Raw genomic sequence first — 8,884 nt, 5'->3', positions numbered from 1 at the left:
GCTAAACTATAAAAAGTAAACTAGGTTACTTCTAACTTCTTATTGTTGCTTATTTATGGGGGGCACGGCTCTTTTTGAAATGGGCTAGGAAGCAATACATGTGGGTATCCCTTTAGGTGTAGCTTTGCCCAACTAAAGCTTAGGGAATTTGCTTTGGGATATGTAAGGAAGAATGTGTATGAAACAAGAGGGGTTTTATCCTATAGTGGAGTTATAGAAAGTATAGATAGATCTTGGGGTTTTGAGAAAGGTGCAATATCTTTACTATATCCTTTTTATATAACCAACTAAACAATAAAAAAACTTGACACCAATCTCCATTCCTAAATGGTTAGAGCTTGAGGTTCCCAAACCTGACAAGTTCTTTTGAAGAGAAGGGAATTAAAGGAAACCTACGTAAACAAGCTTTCTTTTGCTCAGACTAATCACCACACCCTATAGAGCTTTGAAAAACTATCATATACACTTTCGTGAATGCATCTACACATTTGGTCTTTGCTTGCACAATGTTGTTATCGTTGCCATAGAATCAAGAGACCAAATGTTATCTTTATGGCATATGAAGCCTCTTGGTTACTCCATGTTGCACCTTCAAATCCAATCAGTCTATATGGATTCAACAATAAGATTGATTGCACTAAGAACATCTTAGTAATTGTTTGTAAATAGTCAAAGAGATGCAAATCGTAGTTTTGATTTCTACAACCAATCTTAATTGTAATAGCTTTAGTTATTAGGATATCCCAAGATGTTGGGCCTAACCTCATGAAGGATGGTAGGTTACAATCCAATTCTTGACAATGATAGCCCACTGTTGTTGTGCATCCAACCTCTTCAGCAGTTGAAACACAAAGGAATATGATCCCTCTTTTGCTTTCGTTAATCCAAGTCCTCCTTTTGACCTCTCAACTATGACCAACTCCCATGCTACAACATGCCATCTATATTTGTTTCCTTGCTTTACTAGAGTTTTGAATGGTTCAAGGATAAGATCCAAGGCAAGGTTCACAGATGGTCCGATGAAAATTACTTAGTGAGGGACAAGCTTAATGTATTAGCACACATATAAAGTTTTAGCCAATTGACAAATATTAGCCACTAAAGGGGGACTTAATATGGGGGCATATCCCTAATGTATATGCTTATGTAATTTTGGGAAAAGCCCCCTCCCCTGTACTTACATGATTCTATAAGTTGTCCATGTGAACTCCCCAAGCGTCTAGCCTACGTTTGCAACTCTCCCTTCACTTCTCTCCTTCATGTTTGAGTCAATCTCCATTTTTACAGCCATCCTAACAAACTTGCAAATCTAAATTTCAAGTTGTCCACATTTGCATTGTCACCCCTCATGCCAATCTCATGAGTTAGGTGCCTCATTTTCTGAAGAAGTGTTGAACCTCCACATTATGTGCCTCAAAAGAGCATCCATCTCCATATAATCCCACATTACAAATTAGCCATCATTTATTTTGGAGAAGTAGCCATCTTGGATTTCAATAGTAGTACAATTGTGGCATGCAAACATGGAAATACAATAGTGCCCTCTGATTTCCATTATGATATTCTAATCATCTTTATGCTTACATTGTGCTTGCTCTCTACTTGTGGATGATGGTGTAAAAAAACTTATGGTGGAAATACAAACCCAGCATGTGAGGTTGTACAATGCATGAGAAGCCCAAGCTTAGTCTGCTGTGACACTCCCTTTGTCTTACTTTCAGAAGAAATTGTTCACCCTTCTATTGATTATTTGCTACAATCACTAGTTCTATTTAAATCACCCTCTTTTCACGGTTTCATCACCTTCTTCACCATGGTCTTCTTCTCGATACGTGTCTAGAATATCGTTTGCCTCCCTTGAAAGACAATAGCAGCCCCTAGTCATGGTTCTCATGGATCCACCATAATCTGTTCCTTCTTTGTTTATCCAAAAACAGGCCCCCTGTTTGTTTTGTTCAGTTGCATGTGGCATGATGATGCATAGTGGAATTGTCATACAACTAGCAAGAGGTCGACAAGTTGCTGAAGGTTCAAATGAGAAATATATGCCTTAGCTATCTACCAGTACCCTTCAGGGCTCCATTAGCACATGAAACTCTATGGGATCCATTTTCAGCTCCTCACACTATAATATTGAAGTTATTGAGGCATGCTTTAGAAACCACATAGGCACAAATCATCCAAAAACTCACATGCCATAACTAGAATCAAACTCTGTTCCTTATGCACATTCATTTTTTCTCTATGTGATGTATTTTGATTGGTGTAATTTAATGTTTTATGTGATATCTTTGATAACTGTATTGTGTGATCCTTATATTCGAATTGTATCTTTGATAATTGTAAGTTGGACAAGATTTTAGCCCCTGCAAGCCAACAAGTGTGATTTATGAATAGACTTGGAATGGTGCTCTATCTAATCTTGGTTAGACGTACTAGGTTATCTGTGTAAAGAGCCAAAGCTGACTTGTGGACCTCATCACCTTGAGAAAAGTTGTTGGCTTAAGAAGGTCTCATGAATGTCTAGACAAAAAAACACCTTAGAATGCATAAAGCGAAAGCCATGAAAGGCACATCAAACATGATTTGAGCACTCTTGCTTTCAAAAATTTCTTGGATGCTTGCATGCATTTGATTGGTACCAATGGCTAGTCACTCATTTTTGTGCATTATCAAAAACTATCCACTCACCTCCTACTTGTCAAATTCAACAACCCTAAGATAGTTCTATCCCACATCGGATAATGTCCACCTCCATTAATGGCTTTGTTGCACACATTTGTCCCCGAATGAATTTGAAATGACCCTTAGTCCTCCCTTAGTCATTTTAGAGTATCGATCCAAAATATGGTAAACACGTTTGTCTTAATTGATATGCTTAGGTCCCTCACGGATTACATGGACATTGCTAAAAAATGGATGTTTGCTAACATCGCCACTCTAGAATGAGTTGCGATAAATAAGAAAAAGTGGAGTAATTCTTGTGTATGTCGAGGACCCCACCCAAGCTTATAATGCCACCCTTACATTCATTTGGAGATTGTTCTCTCATAGGAGTCTCATACTGACTACCAACCAAGCCATTGCAATGGGTTGTTGAACTATGTTGTTGTTATTTTGTATTTTTATTTTTTATGGTTGTAATAGTCAAAGAGTGTAACTCCTCCTTTCTAGGGACCTCTCATAAGGGGCCTTACTAGGAGATCCTAGGGTTTTGGAGTTATTTAGAGTATACAACATATGTGCCTTGCTATTTTAAAAACTACTGAAGGAAGATTATGGCTCATTGGACACTTGCTATCACTATGGCAGTCAAAGGCTAGCACCATCTTGCTCATTTAAAGAAGTTATTAGAATACCAACATTTTCTTCTAACAAGAGTAACAGGATATCCCAAAAAGATTGGATCATTTCAATCATCTAGGTCATCAGTCCAAACACTACAATCATTCAAAATCTTGATGGTATCTCACCCAAGGGTCATAGGGTGCTAGACCAAGATTATGGTTACATTGGTATGTCTAAGCTTGGAAGGGTTAGTATTTTACTATTGTTCTTAAATTAACCATGAGTTGTAGACCAATTCATGCAAGGCGTGCATGAGAACCTATAAGTTTTTAATCCAAACATTGCCATATGTGCCTTTATACAATATTCTATGTCTGCATGAAATGCATTAAACGGTTACATCACTTGAAAAGTTAGAGAAAAGAGAGTAATGTTGCACAAAATATGTATGTAGCTACTTGGTTTGAGGCCTCCTCTTTTTGCAACATGGTGGTCATTTCCAACATTTAGTGCTATGATAAACAAGCCCATAACTATATTTAAATATTGTCTTTTGATGACTAGAAAAGAAGAGGGGTGCATGTGTGTGGGTACGCATGTACACACGTGTTCATATATGTATATGTGCACATGTATGTGCATGCAATATGTTCATATGTGTAGGGGGTTAGAAAATCTAGGTTCACATCCATATGGTTACTTCCAATTTCATTAATTTCATTACAATTGGAGAATGGCGTTCTTACATAATTCTGTTATATAGGGAATTTTGAGAGAACATAGGGAATCTTCATAGTGACCTACGATTCCCTACAAGTAGAAGTAGGAAATTACATTCATGTATACTCTTATATAGGAAATTTTTAATGAAGGTAGGAAATAGTCTAGATTGACCTTTAATTTCCTACTATTAGATGTGGGGAATGTAATTCCCTAGTTGTACATAGGGAATACATGCATTCACACATAGGAAATATTACAACATTTCCTACATTTCACAAGTTTTCCTATATAGGGATTGATTAAAAGTCCCTTGTGCTGGTATACGAACGATTATCCACGCATCTAGCTCGTACTACTTATATGGAATCGAAGGCTCCATCTTCCCACCATGCGATCAGCGGTGCAGCAGTTGTTCATTCCTAGACGTTAGAAAGCCGCACTTGTGCTTGCTGAAAACCGTGATCTGCTAATACAGTATTCGCTGATCGGAAGAGGTTAACTAGCTAGTAGAGAACCATTCGGGGCCCTGCTTTCTCATAGCTACCGTCCTGCACTCTCCATACGCAATACTCTATCCATGGCATCATCACTAAAGCTTGCTATGCTAATTGTAGCTATCACATTGGCGCAGCAGCTCTTCCACCCGATAACTCGCACTGAGGCGGCGGACGAGGACCCCTTGCAGGACTTCTGCGTGGCTGATCAGGGGGCGCAGGCGGCCGGAATCACAACCGTGAACGGTCTGCTGTGCAAGAATCCCCAACAAGTGCAGGCCAAGGTCTTCGCCTCTCCTCTGCTTCGCCAGCAAGGCCAGTTTAACAAGGCGCTCGGCTCCGCTGTGCAGCTGGCGTCGGCCCTCACCTTCCCTGGACTCAACACCCAAGGCCTGTCCGTGGCCCGCATCGACTTCGCGCCCAATGGCGGGCTCAACCCTCCACACGTCCACCCGCGTGCCACCGAGGTTCTCTTCCTTGCCGAGGGCACGCTTGTGGTAGGCTTCGTCTCCACCACCAACAACACCCTCTTCCAGCAGACCCTGTACAAGGGCGATCTCTTCGTCTTTCCCCGCGGCCTCGTCCACTTCCAGATCAACCCGGACAAGAAGAAGCCTGCCCTCGCTATCTCCGCGCTCAACAGCCAGAACCCGGGCACCTCCCAGGTCGCCCCCGCTCTGTTCGCCGCCATGCCTCCCCTGCCGGAGGACGTGCTGGAGACCGCCTTCGCCATCGACAAGGACGAGGTTTATAGCCTCATTAAAAGCGTCGCCACCACACTGCCGTGATGGTACTAATACGTGTCACGACTCACAGCATCTCAACACATCATTGCTGCACAGTCGAGGTTTACAGCCTCATTAAGACTCGCCACCACAATCCCGTTATCATGCTAATATATCCGTCATCGCCACCCTCCCGTGGTCATCCTTATATCTATGTCGCACTAAGTTAACACATTATTGCTATACAAATCAATATTCTTAAGCATTATTGTTACAGAATCGATATTCTTGCCACCACATTTCTTTGATACTTTACACGCAACACCTACAAATTTGGAAATCATAAAAAGTAATCCATCCGGAGGTCACAAAATTTTGAGCTTTCATGTTCCATGATTCCCAAGTCTATTTATGAAAAAAAATATCAAAATGGAAAGCACAAAAAACATTATGCAAGAAAAGCCCATCTACACAATATAGTTACCATGAATATTGCAATAATTGCTATTATTACTATCTTATTGAATTTTCAAACTTCCTTTTATGCAAACGAAGTACTATGAATTTTACTTAAAAATTGACATTCAATTTATGAAGTTTAAAATTTTGCATGTGATATAGAAAATATAGTTTCCATGAACATTGCAATAACTACTATTGTTGTTTTTTGCTACCAATAGTGCTGTGATAATTGATGCTCCTCCTCCTCCTCATAATACTACTACTATGATTTCTCCTTCTACTTTGCTACTATTAGTATTGTTATTGCCATTGCTACTAGACTAGGTGTCACTAGCCAATGTGGTACATATCAAGTCTTTATGTTAGCGAGCACACTTTCACCATATAGAAATGATAGACACATTCAAACAATAAAGGCAATTATAATTGTATGGAATAAATGCACTAATGTATCTTTATCTTTGATGCTTCCTTGGAAGTCAACCTTATAGATTATGTAAGATACCACGTAAGTTCAAAAGAAAGGGTATTATATTTCATAAAATTTACAGGATTATATTTACAAATAGGGTTTTTCAACTAAAATTTGAAAAAACTGCGTAAGTTGAGTAAAGAAAAATGAGTTATTTTAGGGTCTTATAGCATATAAAGAAATGGTATTTCTTAATATCCTTTGAATGCATGTTATATAGATGAATACTTATAGATAAACCCCCTGAGCTACTTCACACTCTAGAACCAACTCTAATAAAATGGAGATAAGAATGCAAGAGTGAAAGAAAGAAAAAGACTTGATTGTGTTCATTGTTGTACAAGCAATGCTTATATATAAGGATGCCTCATAAAGAGGTCAATGTGAAAGGTGGGTGATTAGTGGAAAAAAGTATCCACTTGGTAGATGCTATATGATAAGATGATAATAAATGAGAAGATGTGGAATGGGTAATCTTTGTTGACTTTTGAAGGCTTACATTTAAAGATATTTGAATATTCTTCCAACATACCTTCTTAAATTGATGTGATAATTGATGCTTCTCCTCCTCATACTACTAGTTCTATGATTTCTCCTTCTGCTTTGCTACTATTAGTATTGTTATTGCCATTGCTACTAGATTAGGTGTCACTAGCCAATGTGGTACATATCAAGTCTTTATGTTAGCAACCACACTTTCACCATATAGAAAGGATAGACACATTCAAACAATAAATGCAATTATAATTGTATGGAATAAATGCACTAATGCATCTTTATCTTTGCTGCTTCCCCAAGGAGTCCACCTTATAGATGATGTAAGATACCACATAAGTTCAAAAAAAATGGTATTTTATTTTGTAAAATTTATAAGATCATATTTACAAATAGGATTTTTTAATTACAATTCGAAAAAAATATGTAAGTTTAGTAAAGTAAAAGGGATCATTTTAGGGTCATATAGCATATAAAGAAACTGTATTTCTTAATATCCTTTGAATGCATGTTATATAGATGAATACTTATAGGTAAACCCTCTGAGCTACTTCACACTCTAGAACCAACCCTAAGAAAATGGACATAAGAACACAAGAGTTAAAGAAAGTAAAAGACTTGATTGTGTTCATTGTTATACAAGCAATGCTTGTATATAAGGATGCCTCTTAAAGAGGTCAATGTGAAAGGTGGATGATTAGTGAAAGATGCCACTTTTGAAGGCTTACACTAAAAGATATTTGAATATTCTTCCAACATACCTTCTTAAATCGAGAAAAGACAAATTAAAAATGATTTCAAGAAAAGGAGTTACTACTTTTTATCCCCTTATAGAAAGGAATGGGTTGCGAGTACAAAAAATGATGTCAATAGAAATCAGGAGCATTAGAGGTGAGACAAAATTTTTCATGAGTGACAAGTTTTGTGAAAATGTCTATCTAGTAAGAACTAGGCACATGCTCAATGTGAAGATAGCTCTCCTAATATAAATATTTTACAAAATGGAAATGTGTTTGAGTTTGTCAGAATTGACATCACCTAAAGTGATGAGTGTGATATAAGATTGATTATCAAAATAAATGGTAAATTAAGTAACTTTGTAGTAGAAGTCTGATTCCTAGATCATGATGTGATATAATTTTACTTGTTGGCACTCTACATAGAAGAACCACCCATGAGAAGTAGGTAGCCATCGGTAGTCAATCTATGAATGAAAATATCACCTCCGCAATCAACATTACAACAGGCACAGAGGGTATCTTGGGATCGAAGGTGATACTTGAGGCTCAAGCATAAGGAACTTTTAATCATTTTCTACATAGGAAAAACTAGGGAATCCCCTATCAAATCTATAGATAAAAACACACATACGTAGGGAAAGTATTTAGGGAAAATGGAATATTTCCTAATTAGAGAAACTAGGAAATCACATAGGAAGTTTCCTACATAGAAAGGGAAAATTCCCTTCAAAGAAAACTTTTCTTTATGGGGAAAATTTTCTACATAGCGAAATGTTCCATTTTTTCTAATATTTACTTTTCCTACCTACATTTATTTTTTACCAAAGAAATGATAAGGAAAACCCTTTTCTTCTTTCATATGTAGGAAAATTTTCCTATGTGCAGAAATTTTCATACATAGGGAATTTTCCTATGTTTCCCCACATAGGGAAATTTCCCTACATTTGATAGTTTTCCTACATAATAAATTTATTATGTTACTCTAGTTTCTCTCTAATTGGAAATGTAACATTTTTCCTAGTTTGCACATTCCTACTTCTATGAATTTATAAGTAGAAATTATACAGTAAATTTAAAACTAGGATATACATAGATTGTTTAGTTAATTTCAAATAGGCCATAATGTACATCTAATAGTTTAGATAGGTAAATTTTCACCATACAGGTTTTTTTTCCTATGTTAAGAGAAAAATCCTAGATATGTAATATTTTCTATATACGCTTTTTTTCTATGTGAAGAAAGTTTTTTAATGTAGATAATTTTATTTTAAAAAAATATTTCAGTAATTAATATGATGCCATAATATGGTGGTACTATATCCTTACTCTAGTTGATTCCTAATGGCTAATGAAATGATAAATAGAGACATCGCATTGTAAATTACTTGGACATAGAATTGAAAATCTCTATCACTTGTGTCGATGCCAATGCTAATGGGTTGCTTGGGAATTGCTAGAGAAGGAGAGCTTGCTCGTCATTGTCAA

At 37.1% G+C, this 8,884-nt stretch overlaps 1 pseudogene; it reads left to right on the top strand.

The window, feature by feature from the left end:
- The first annotated feature begins 4,588 nt into the window (after positions 1-4,588).
- LOC148009379 (germin-like protein 8-2 pseudogene) lies at positions 4,589-5,413 on the top strand (annotated as a pseudogene).
- Positions 5,414-8,884: the final 3,471 nt, after the last annotated feature.

This window comes from Lygodium microphyllum, unplaced genomic scaffold (assembly GCF_053477565.2).
Source record: "Lygodium microphyllum isolate KBCC unplaced genomic scaffold, Lygodium_microphyllum_v1.1.10 scaffold_31, whole genome shotgun sequence".
Taxonomy (NCBI): domain Eukaryota; kingdom Viridiplantae; phylum Streptophyta; class Polypodiopsida; order Schizaeales; family Lygodiaceae; genus Lygodium; species Lygodium microphyllum.
This window is presented reverse-complemented; position numbering and strand designations above follow the sequence as displayed.